At 47.4% G+C, this 12,684-nt stretch overlaps 1 pseudogene; it reads right to left on the minus strand.

The window, feature by feature from the left end:
* Nucleotides 1-9,472: 9,472 nt before the first annotated feature.
* Nucleotides 9,473-11,845, minus strand: LOC129480123 (sodium/hydrogen exchanger 3-like; annotated as a pseudogene).
* Nucleotides 11,846-12,684: the final 839 nt, after the last annotated feature.

Consider the following 12,684-nt stretch of genomic DNA (forward strand, 5'->3'; position numbering starts at 1 on the left):
GAGTCTTGCTCTGTTGCCCAGGCAGGAGTGCAGTGGCATGGTCTCGGCTCACCACAACCTCCGCCTCCCGGGTTCAAATTAATTATCCTGCCTCAGCCTCCTGAGTAGCTGGAACTACAGGCGCCCGCCACCACACCTGGCTAATTTTTTGTATTTTTAGTACAGACAGGGTTTCACCATGTTAGCTAGGATGGTCTCGATCTCCTGACCTCATGATCTGCCTGCCTTGGCCTCCCAAAGTGCTGGGATTACAGACGTGAGCCACCACACCTGGCCCAGAATATTTTAGAGACTGATGTCAGGCCTAAGTGTTGATAGTGGGTAGTAGTGGGCAAGAATGCCTGGCCCTCTCTCTTCTCATGAGCAAGTCAGTATCATAGAGGTTAAGCATATCTTAAGTAGCATTTAACCTAAAAATGTTTTTTTTAATTAAAAAAGAGAAATAATTTGGAAAAATAATGCATCCTCTATTTATCTTGCTGGAAGCTATTTGTTCTTAGCAGAAATGAGAAGAAAAGGTGTTTTGCTTAAAAAATAAGTGAGTTGCTCACCCTTTTTCTGGATCTCATCTAGAATTGGCCTCACAGTTTGTGAACAGCCCAGGAATAGCCAGTGTCTTAGCTTTGGAACGTTTGCCACTTTCCAGCTACAGCTGAACCTTATATCCTGGTTTGGTTCCTGATGACTTTCAAATTCTCCTGATCCAAACGCAAGCCTGAAGCACGAGCACATTGTTGGTGGCAGTACAGACTGAAACACCCTCTTTGGATGGCAGTTCCTCTCACAGGACTTTATTCTCCAGGTATGCACAGGTACACACAGGTGCCCAAAGGATAACCACACAGATCTATTGTAGCATATTTATATTACTGAGAGATTAGAAACATCCTAAAATGTTAACCAAATCACTTGGATGAAAAGTTTTGCTCTGCTTATTAGGTTTGGCATACGATATGGAGGTGACACATCTATTACTTCCAGTGTATTATAGATACTTTAGCTCTAAAAATGAGACCTGTACCTAGATGGGCACCAAAAGGGAATGGTTAACAAATATTGCATATACAGGGGTATGGGGCGGCTCCGGGGCCGGGGATGGCGGCGGGCGCAGTTGCGGAGGCTCCAGGACGAACAGGTGGATCCCGGGAAGTGCTGTGAAATGGGCTGGCTCCCGAGCCAGCCGGGAGGACTCCTACTACAGCTGTTCAGAAGCACCACTGGAAGCTCAGATGTAGGCGCCCCAGCCAGAAGCAGTGAGGGGTACAGGGAAGCTACCGAGAAGCCCCTCTCAATGCCCCAGGGAGCAAGCCAACTCCTTCCAGGCTCCAGGAACACCACAAAGCAATATGAAACCTGTTCATGAGAGGAGTCAGGACTGCCTTCAACCAAAGAAAGAGACCTCCCCACGACCAGCTGCTCCACTAACCACACACCCTCCAGTGATGCCTCTGAATGGTCCCGAGGGGTTGTGGTGGCCGGGCAGAGCCAGGCAGGAGCCAGAGTCAGCCTGGGGGGTGATGGAGCTGAGGCCATCACGGGTCTGACAGTGGACCAGTATGGCATGCTGTATAAGGTGGCTGTGCCGCCTGCCACCTTCTCACCAACTGGCCTCCCATCTGTGGTGAATATGAGCCCCTTGCCCCCGGAAAAAAAAATGCATATACAGTTGATTAAATGGAATGCTCCATGGCTATTAGGAATGATGAAAACGTGCCGGGCGCATTGGCTCATGCCTGTAATCCCAGCACTTTGTTAGGCCGAGATGGGCAGATCACCTGAGGTCGGGAGTGTGAGACCAGCCTGATCAACATGGAGAAACCCCATGTCCTCTAAAAATACAAAATTAGCTGGGTGTGGTGGCTCATGCCTGTAATCCCAGCTACTCAGGAGGCTGAGGCAGGAGAGTCACTTGAACCTGGGAGGCGGATGTTGCAGTGAGCCGGGATCGTGACATTGCACTTCGGCCTCAGCAACAAGAGCAAAACTCCATCTCAAAAAAAAAAAAGAATGATGAAAATGTCTGGGCATGGTGGCTCACACCTGTAATCCCAGCACTTTGAGAACCGAGATGGGAGGATTGCTTGAGTCCAGGAGTTCAAAACCAGCCTGGGCAACATAGTGAGACCTGTCTCTCCAAAAAAAAAAATGAAAGAAAAAATTTATTTATTTATGTATTTATTTATTTATTTATTTTTGAGACAGGGTCTTGCCCTGTCACCCAGGCTGGAGTGCAGTGGCGTGATCTTGACTCAATTCACCCTCCACCTCCTGGGCTCAAGCGATTCTCCTGCCTCAGCCTCTCAAGTAACTGGGATTACAGGCACCTGCCACCACACCTAGCTAATTTTTGGATTTTTAGTAGAGACGAGGTTTCACCATGTTGGCCAGGATGGTCCCCAACTCCTGACCCCAAGTGATCTGCCCGCCTCGGCCTTCCAAAGTGCTGAGATTACAGGCGTGAGCCACCGCGCCTGGCCTGGTAACACATTTTTCTTTATGGCTGCTGCCTGCCTTTTTCCTGGCTCACTTCTTCGTGCCCCACCCAGTGTTCCCTGTGCCTCCAAATAAAGGAACTGTCGCCAAATCCTTGTCTCAGGGTAGCTCCTAGGGGAACCCAAACTAGGACATTTCATGCCATTTTTATAAAGCACAAAAATAGGTGAAATTATTCTGTGCTATTAGAAGTCTGGGTGATGATTGTCCTCGGGTGAGAGGAAGGTAGAGACTAGATGGGGACAGATGGGGGTTTCAGGCGTACTGGTAATGTTCTTGTTCCTGATCTGAGTACTGGTTAAATGACTGTGTTTTTTATTTGTCAAAATTCAGTGAGACATACAGTTATAATAGGTACAATTTTTGGTTGGATTATTATAACTCAATAAAATACTTTTAAAATTATTCAGTTAGTTTTGGCAGAATGCAGGAGTTTTTTGTTTGGTTTTGTTGTTTGTTTTTAGAGTAAGGATCTTGCTCTGTCACCCAGGCTGGAGTGCAGTGGTGCAATCATAGCTCACTGCAACCTCAACCCCTCCTGGGCTTAAGCAATCCTCCCGCTTTGGCTTCCAAAGTAGCTGGGATTGCAGACAGGAGCCATCACACCTGGCCTCAGTTTTATTTATTTATTATTTTTATTTTATTTTTATGTTATTTTTTATTTTTGAGATGGAGTCTCGCACTGTCACCCAGGCTGGAGTGCAGTGGCACAAACTCTGCTCACTGCAAGCTCCGCCTCCCGGGTTCACACGGTTCTCCTGCCTCAGCCTCTCAAGTAGCTGGGACTACAGGCACCCGCCACCATGCCCAGCTAATTTTTTTTTTTTTTTGTATTTTTAGTAGAGACAGGGCTTCACTGTGTTAGCCAGGATGGTCTCAATCTCCTGACCTCGTGATCCGCCCACCTCGGCCACCCAAAGTGCTGGGATTACAGGCATAAGCCACCGCGCCCGGCCCTCAGTTTTATTTTTTACAGTGAAGGAATGGTAAAAATTCTTACTCATTGGCTTTTGCAATGAAAACGGAAATCATACATTTGTAATAAGTAAAACAACACATCATTTTTATAATTATTTTTCTGATCCACATATGGCCAGAAAATAGGAAGAGACAAAGGCCAGAGGGATGAAAAGTTGGTTCCAGGTAGCAAAGGAGAGGACAAAAAACAGAAGAGATAGGCCGGGTGTGGTGGCTCACGTCTATAATCCCAGCACTTTGAGAGGCTGAGGCAGGCCGATCACGAGGTCAAGAGATCAAGACCATCCTGGCCAGCATGGTGAAACCCTGTCTCTACTAAAAATACAGAAATTAGCCAGGTGTAGTGGTGCATGCCTGTAGTCCCAGCTACTTGAGAGGCTGAGGCAGGAGAATTGCTTGAACCCGGGAGGCAGAGGTTGCAGTGAGCCGAGATCATGCCATTGCACTCCAGCCTGGTGACAGAGTGAGACTCCATCTCAAAAAAAAAAAAAAAGAAAAAGAGAAAGAAAGAGAAAACATAGAGAGGATATGGTACACACAGACCAAGAAGGGAGAAAAGAAAGCAAGTGACAACAAAACATGAATACAGAAAGACAGACTTTTTATCTCCATGCTGTCAGAATGGATGTAAGGATTCCTCTCCAAAGCTGAAATGCATACGCATTCATGTAATGCCCTCTTTATTCTACGTTCAACAAAGAAAAATTTCTAAATCCTTGTTTTACCTTGAATAAAGACACTTTCTTTTGAGAGAGCAGCAGGGTCAATCCCTGTTTACAAAGGGCATTGCATCTCTTTTCACAGCATCACATTTCCATCTGGTGGCCTTTTAGGATATCATGGTCAAGGACTCAAGATTTACAGCTAAGGCAGGGCGGATATTTCCTGCTGGCATCTGTCTTGTTTGAGCGTTAAATCCAGGCCTCAGATGGGTGGGTCTGTACCCCTATGGCAGATTGTAAAGAGAGGCCTGGAAGAAGACATCTAAACCAACCCTGTGAATTTTATTTTAGGGTGGACTGAGCAACAACATTCACATCAAAAACAAGCATATTATCATGACATTTATTAACCTTTGTCAGCCACTCCTACTAGGTCTTCCTATGCATATTAATGATTAAACCACTAACGTTCAAAGTGAATTTTTCTGGGAGATTCCAGATTGGCCTATTATGAAGTTGAATTGTTCACTGTACCAACACTGAAACATTTATTGCAATACATTACAGAACAGGTTTAAACTGCATAGGCACATGAACACACATACACCTGCCTACTCCAAACTCATGTCTGAGTACTCTATTCTTCCTAAATAAAAAACAAAAGCTTTGCTGGTATTTTTTTAAGTGTAATTTAGGGATTTAAGATGGGGCAAGAAAAATATCTGAAAGGCCCTCCCCTCCATGCCGTGCCCTTATAAATGATAGAACAGATAGAGAAATTAAATTACTGACTATACAATTGGGCTTGAAGTCATAAAGGGGAGTGCTTGGGATCACAGAAATAAACAAGGAAGTTCTTAAGAAGCCATGGGAGAAGCCAAGGCCCAGGTAACCTGAGTCTGCACCCACCTGGGAGTGCTGCTGAATCCTGAGACTCAGGTGGAGAATTGGAAACCAGAAAACTAGTGTGCATTGAAGAAGTGCCAGATGTCTGAGGAAGCCCACTGCTATGAAAGGGAAATAACAAATAGAGCAAATGAAAAATCTTCTCTACAACCAAAGGTCAATTAAAGCAAGTACATTTAATACCTTCAGAAAAACAAGGAAAATAAAACCAAGCAATTATGAAAAAGAACCAATAGAGATCTCAAAAATTAAAGCCCAAGTTATTGAAAGAAAAATCTCAAAAGATAGGCTGAGTAACCCCAGCAGAGACACACTGAAGTGTCCATTAGTTGAGGAGAGTCCATTAGTTGAGGAGCATTCAGCTGAGGGGGTCTTGCAGGTTAAACCACAAAGAAAAAAAGGTGAAAAGGTTAAGAGCCAGAAAGTCTGGGTGACCGCATTCAAGCTTTCGTCTAGTAGGAATTCCAAAGGCAGAGAGAGAATGGGAGAAAGTAGTATTTAATTAATAGCTAAAAATTCCCCAAAAGTGAAGAAAGCTATGAAAATAGAGAAAAAAAATGTTAAAAGCTACCAAAGCAAAAAAAAATAGTTTAAATTCAAAGAAATAAGGATCAGACTTTCCTCATTAATTTCATTAGCAACAGTGGATACAGACAAATGAAGCAATGTCTTCAATGAGCTTTGGAAAATAACTAATTGATGCTGAATTCTATAACCCAGCTACAGAATCACTTAAGGGCATAGTGAAACAAAGCCATTTTTTTCTTTTTGAGACAGAGTATTGCTCTGTTGCCCAGGCTGGAGTGCAGTGGCATGATCAAGGCTCACTGCAGCCTTGACCTCCCTGGCTCAAGTGATCCTTCCATCTCAGCCCCCCAAGTAGCTGGGACTACAAGAACCTACCACCACACCTGGCTAATGTATTTTGTTTTTGCGTAGAGACGGGGTTTTCCCATGTTGCCCAGGCTGGTCTTGAACTTCTGGGCTCAAGTGATCTGACTACCTTGGCCTGCCAAAGTGCTGGAATTATAGGCTTGAGCCACCGCAACCGGCCCAAAGGCATTTTTGAACATTCAAGATTTAAGAAAGTTTACCACCAACAGATTCTGTTGAAAACAACTGCTTAAGAAGTCCTCCTGCAAGAAATGACATGAATCCAGAGGAAGAAGCAGTGTGAAAAAAGTAACACTTCTGTAAGTAATCAGCCAATGCTATTATTTAAGACTAAAGTATTGATTGCCATGGATGCTTAAAATAACAACTTAGAATTAGAATTCTGGATTAGATCAACAGGAGAGTTGGGAAAAAGGAAAACAGCGGGAGGAAGTGAACATTTCTTATCTTGTTTGGGAGGAGTCTATATGTACTGTTTACCTTTAGATTTTGTTAGGCAACATTATATATGGATATAAAAAATTAAGAGTAACTATTAGAAAAATAGCAGTGAAATGTATAAATTTCAAACCAGTAGTGGAAATAAGATGGAACAAAGAAATTTCAATCAACCCAACAGAAAACAAGAATGGGGACAAAAAGAGAAACAGAGCATAATCAATAAAAAACACAAAGATAGGCCAGGCGTGGTGGCTCATGCTTGTAATCCCAGCACTTTGGGAGGCCGAGGAGGGTGGATCACTTGAGGTCAGGAGTTCAAGACCAGCCTGGCCATCATGGTGAAACTCTGTCTCTACTAAAAGTATAAAAATTAGCCAGGCTTCGTGGTGGGCACCTGTAATCCCAGCTACTTTGGAGGCTGAGGCAGGAGAATCACTTGAAGTCAGGAATCGGAGGTTGCAGTGAGCCATTGTACTCCAGCCTGGGCGACAGGGTGAGGCTCTGTCTCAAAAAAAAAAAAAAAGACACAAAGATAATAAAGTCCAAACAAATGAGTATTCATAATAAATGGGCAATAAGAAAAAAATCAAATGAATAGCAAATAGGCAATTCATATGAAAACACTATTCAAGGAAATTAAAATTGCTAAGAAAGAATAAATGCTCGATCTCACCATTTATCAAGGAAATACAAATAAAAGGGCATTGAGATGCTATTTTTACTGATTAGATTGGCAAGTATTTTTAACTGATAAGAAATGTTAGCCAGAGTTGGGCAAATGGGTACCCTCATGTCCCACCAGAGGGAGTGCATATTAGTGCAGTCAATTTGGAGGGCATCTGACACATCTATTAAAACCAAAACATTTGCATGTGTGTGCAAGAAAGTATAGTCAAGATTATCTTAGCAGCATTGTTGGTAGCAGTGAGATATTGGCAATTATCTAAAGGTCCATCATTGGGAGAATAGCTACATGAACTATTGTATGTTCTTACCACAGAATCCTCTGCAGCAGTTAAAAACAGTAACTTAGAATAATTTCTTTTCTTCTTTCTTTCTCTTTTTTTTTTTTTTTTTTAGACAGACTCTTGCTCTGTCTCCCAGGCTGGAGTGCAGTGGTGCAATCTCGGTTCACTGCAATCTCTGCCTGGCAGGTTCAAGCGATTCTCCTGCCTCAGCTTTCCAAGTAGCTGGGATTGCAGGTGCCCACCACCATGCCTGGCTACTTTCTGTATTTTTAGTAGCGACGGGATTTTACCATGTTGGCCAGGCTGGTCTTGAACTTCTGACCTCAGGTGATCCACCCGCCTTGGCCTCCCAAAGTGCTGGGATTACAAGTGTGAGCCCTTGCGCCCCGCCAGATTCATTTCTTATAGTACAAGTAGACTTACTGTGACTAAAAATTTTCAGAAGGAAAGGAACAGAAACATATTTTATATGTGTAAAACCACATAAGACAATACTACCGTCTTTTCACAAAGCCCTTTCTCCTTCCTGCTTGCCCTCTTTTTTCTCCTATCCTGCTTGCCACCCTCTTTTTGCCCTCCATCTACCCCAAAACTATTTTCCCCATCGTCTTTTTCCCAATCCTGTTTCTTACCTCTCTCTGGCCACCCTCTTTTCTCCTCCCACTTGCCACCCTCTTTCCTGGCTCCATCCACCCAAAAGCTTTTTTTTTTTTTTTTTTTTTTTTTTTTTTGAGACGGAGTCTCGCTCTGTCGCCCAGGCTGGAGTGCAGTGGCACAATCTCGGCTCACTGCAAGCTCCGCCTCCCGGGTTCACGCCATTCTCCTGCCTCAGCCTCTCCGGGTAGCTGGGACTACAGGCGCCCGCCACCACGCCCAGCTAATTTTTTGTAGTTTTAGTAGAGACGGGGTTTCACCGTGGTCTCGATCTCCTGACCTTGTGATCCGCCCGCCTCGGCCTCCCAAAGTGCTGGGATTACAAGCGTGAGCCACCGCGCCCGGCCCAAAAGCTTTTTACCTACTGTTTTTCTTTCTGCACCGTCTTTCTTTTCTGCCCTCCGTCTTTTTGCAAAACCTTCTCTCCCTCCTGCTCGCCACCCTCTTTTTCCTTCTCCCACTTGTCACCCTCCTTTCCCCCTCCAGCTACCCAAAAACATTTTCCCCCACGGTCTTTTCGGAAAACCTTGTCTCCCTTACTCACCACTCTCTTTTGACCCCTGCTGCTCACCACCCTCTTTTCCCTCTCCATCTACCCCAAAACTTTTTTTCCTCACTGTCTTTCCCCCCTCACCATCTTTTCACAAAGCCTTCTCCCTGCTCCTGCTCACCACCCTCTTTTTCCCCACTCCCACCCCTCTCCCACATGCCACCCTTTTTTCACCCTCCATCTACCCCAAAACTATTTTTCCATCGTCGTTTTCCCAACCCTCCTTCCCACCTCCTGCTTATCACCTTTTCTCCCTCCATCTACCCAAAACCTTTTCCCCCACCCTTTTCCCCACCGTCTTTTATGCCTCCTGCTCGCCACCCTCTTTTCCCGCTCCATCTACCCAAAAACTTTTCTCCCCACTGTCTTTTCACAAAACCTTCTCTCCCTCTTGCTCGCCCCGTTTTTTCCCCCCTTTACCACTCTCTCTTTACTCCTCCCACTTGCCACCCTCCAGGGTCAGGCCCTGAGTCCTGGCACTCTGGACGCACCCCACCGTCAGCAGGGAGAGGCGCAGGGCTGGGAGGGGCCTGGAGTCTTGCCTGGGGCATCACTTTTGCAAATTTATTTTGTGCGGGCCTCGGTTTCCCTGGCAGCGATTCCAATGGAAGCCAGCTTCAAGCCTTGAACACCGGCATTTCCCGGCCTAGTGTCACAGCGGCGTCTCTCCCGCCCCCAGGACGTGCGCAGTGCTTGGCACAAGGGCAGCAGCAATGCCAGCTTCAGCAGCGCAGTATGGCCACTCAGGCCCAGGCCCCGGCCCGGGTTCGCGAGTTCGCGTTAGTGCGGCTCTGCTGGAGTAGGCGCAGAGCTTTGGGAGTTCTCCCTAGGCGCGGGTCGGGCGGGGGCGCCCAGGAGCTTCTCGGAGGCTGCAGTGGGCGGCCCATGGGTACAAGCGTCCAGTCAGCGACATGTCAGAGCCGGTGTCACATGTGCGTGCACTAGGGGAAGGCAGCCTGAGGTCGCTCCTTGGGGCCATCTGCCTGCAGGAATAAGTCCACCGACTTGTAGCTGAGCTGCAAGGGCGTCGGGCAGCGGAAAGTGCCAGGAGAGTGGGGGATCTGCACGCAGGCCCTCTGTGAGGGCACCACCATCTCCCCAGGAGACAGCCAGGGTGGCACTCTGGCGATGAGGCTGGGGTCCCAGTACTTGCCAGGACACCACCCCCCTCCCTTGTCTCCTCAGTATCATAGTTGGGGTCCTCCTCCGTGTCTGAAACTTGCAGTCTTTCTCCTGAATGGTGAAATTGTGCATGGGGCTCTCCCTGGGCAGCTTCCTATTGGGGATGCTGTTGTTTTACCGCTTCTGGGCGGTCTTTGGCTTGTACAGGTTGGCTGCCTTCTTGTTCTGGTTGATCCCGAGCTTGCTCAACTTGAAGGACTCCAGGTGCTTCCTCATGGACCTGTGGAAGATTTCCCGATCCTGCTTCTTGTCCTCAGTTGGTGTGGCTGTAGCAATGCATGTACTCCTTCCCCGGCTTGCACAGGTACTGCTGTAGCGTGTGGTGCGTGACGGGGTCCTCCCCATACCGAATGCTCTGCCACGCTGCTCCAGGGACTGAACGTCCAGACAGACAGCACTGATGTTCTCCCTCAGAAGGTAAGAGACAGTGGCCACCGTGGTGGACGATCATGGCGTGAAGTCCATGTTGTCGACGTTATCAGTACTTGGGGAGCTGATGAAGGCCACGGACCTTAGGCACTCTCATTTTGTGGCTTAGCTGATGGCATCCTACAGGTTTAGCTCATGGAAGACATTGAGGATCCCATATGGAGACTTCTGGGCCAGCATTCTCATGAGGACTCCACTGAGGAACTTCCTGTCAAAGTGGGACCACGTCTCTCTGAGATAATTGTGCCTGATATGCCTGGATATGTCCTTGATGGCCAAGAGGATGTGGTTGAAAGCATGGTGGTGCAGCTTCTCATGGAGCTTGGGCTCCCGGTGCTCACTCCTCTTCACCTTCAGCCACTGCATCAGGGGCTTGATGGTCAGGCCCTGGAAAATGACTGTGAAGAAGATGATGACGGTGGTGCTGACAAACAGGTTCTTCTCCTTGACCTTGTTTCTGTCCAGAAACACGACCAGGATGAAGGCCATGGCCCCATGCAGGCCTCTATAGGACATGACCACCTGGTCTATGATCTCCAGCCGCATCATTCAACAGCAGTCCAGGAGTCAGGACTGGATGACACCATGGCTCGGTACATGAAGGTGAAGGCCAGTGCAGGAGGATGAAGGCCATGTTCCATGTCCAGATGAGCAGGTTCATGGCCGAGATGCTCAGGGACATGAAGATGGTATTGGCACCACTGGCCAGCATCTTCATGGTGTAGTGCATGGTGGTGGCCAACAGCTCCGAGATGTTGGCCTTCATGTACTTATGACAGCAGATGCCATAGAAGATGATGGCCAGGATGGCAGACAGCAACAGCTTCTCAAACGTCCTACGGACGGGTAGGAGATGAAGAACACGAAACCAGGCTCGATGATGTGCACATGCTTGGTGAAGTGGGTCACCAGTGACAGCAGGAAGGCAAACACCACACCACAGGCATGCCCCCCAGGCTCACCACAAAGAAGGACACTACACCTTTCGCACAGTCCACGCTGGTCACGTTATCATCACCCAGTGTCACAAAAGATTGAAACACATTGTACAGAGTCATTCAGTAGCAACTCCCTGAAGATGATGATGAACAGGACCTCATTGACATGAACCTCCTCAAACACAACCAGGATGGCTGCTAGGTCCACAGTGGTGATCAGGCTGCCGAACAGGAGGAAGTCCAGCAGCCTTACTGCAGGTTGCCCATGAGCCTGCTAAGAGAGATGCCATAGAGGAACAGGATGGTGGTGGCTGCATTGCACATGGTGCTGATGACCTGGTACAGCAGGATGGTGCCCAGGTTGCCAAAGAAGAGCCGGTTGGGCATAAAGTAGCCAGCATCTGCATGATGGGGGACGTCAGCATGAAGGACGCTATGTGGTCGGCCACCCAGATGATGCTGCCCAGCACCAGGCCCAGGACGATGAGCAGGGCGCTCTCAGGGACCATGGTGGTGCCTTGTGGGACAGGTAGAACCAATCGTGTCCAGGCTGACCACAAGGATGCAGATCGCAATCATGTACTGGTCCTGGACATTGGCCCATTCAAAGGCGGCCACGTGGGAGCCCTGGCTCACACCATGCACACTACTGTGCTCCTCCTCGACACCCCCTCACCTACAGCAGCCACCCAGCACCAGAGCCACTGCCATCAGCAGCCCCTGGCAGCAACATGAGTGCTGCATCTCCATGCCAGCCTGGGACACGCATGTTGTGGGGAGTCCCAGCTGTGCTCAACTGATGCACCGTGCTGGGGCTGCTGAATGCACAACCCAGCAAGGAGCCCAGTGGCCTTTGGGGCCGTTGCTGATGGCGGTCCCCTTGCTTTGTTTTTTAATCACACATCACTTTTTTAAGTACACACGCATAAAATATCATTGAAATAAGATATTCTTAGAACTTTTTTTTAGTTCAAAGTTCATCTTCTGTAACACTTTTGACTTAAAATCATGAGTGCCCTCATTTTTCCACACATTGTTTTCTGTTCCATCAAGAGAAAGGGACAACAAACTATCACCCATGAGCCAAATGTGGTCCTTCCCTTGTTTTTGCAAAAAAAGTTTTGTTGGAACACAGTTACAACCCTATGACTGCTTTCAGGCCCTGATGACAGAGTTAAGTGGTTGCAGCTGAGCCTGTATAGCTTACAAACCAAAAATATTCCCTACCTGGCCCTTTGCACAAAACATTTGGTGGACCCTGATTGAGGAGCACAGGAAGTGAAGCATTTCTTGCAAGCGTGTCCACTCATCCTGGGGATGTTTTGTTTTGTTTTTTTGAGATGGGGTCTCATTGTTGCTCAAGCTAGAATGCAATGGCACAATCCTAGCTTTCTTCAGCCTGGAACTCCTAGACTCAAACGATCCTCCCACCTCAGCCTCTTGGGTAGCTGGGACTACAGACACAGGTAACCATGTCCAGGTAATTTTTAAGGATTTTTTTTTTTTTTTTTGTAGAGATGGGGGTCTCACCATGTTGTCCAGGCTGGTATCGAACTCCTGGGCTTCAGTAATCCTCCTGCCTTGGCCTC

This window comes from Symphalangus syndactylus, chromosome 4 (genome assembly GCF_028878055.3).
Source record: "Symphalangus syndactylus isolate Jambi chromosome 4, NHGRI_mSymSyn1-v2.1_pri, whole genome shotgun sequence".
Taxonomy (NCBI): domain Eukaryota; kingdom Metazoa; phylum Chordata; class Mammalia; order Primates; family Hylobatidae; genus Symphalangus; species Symphalangus syndactylus.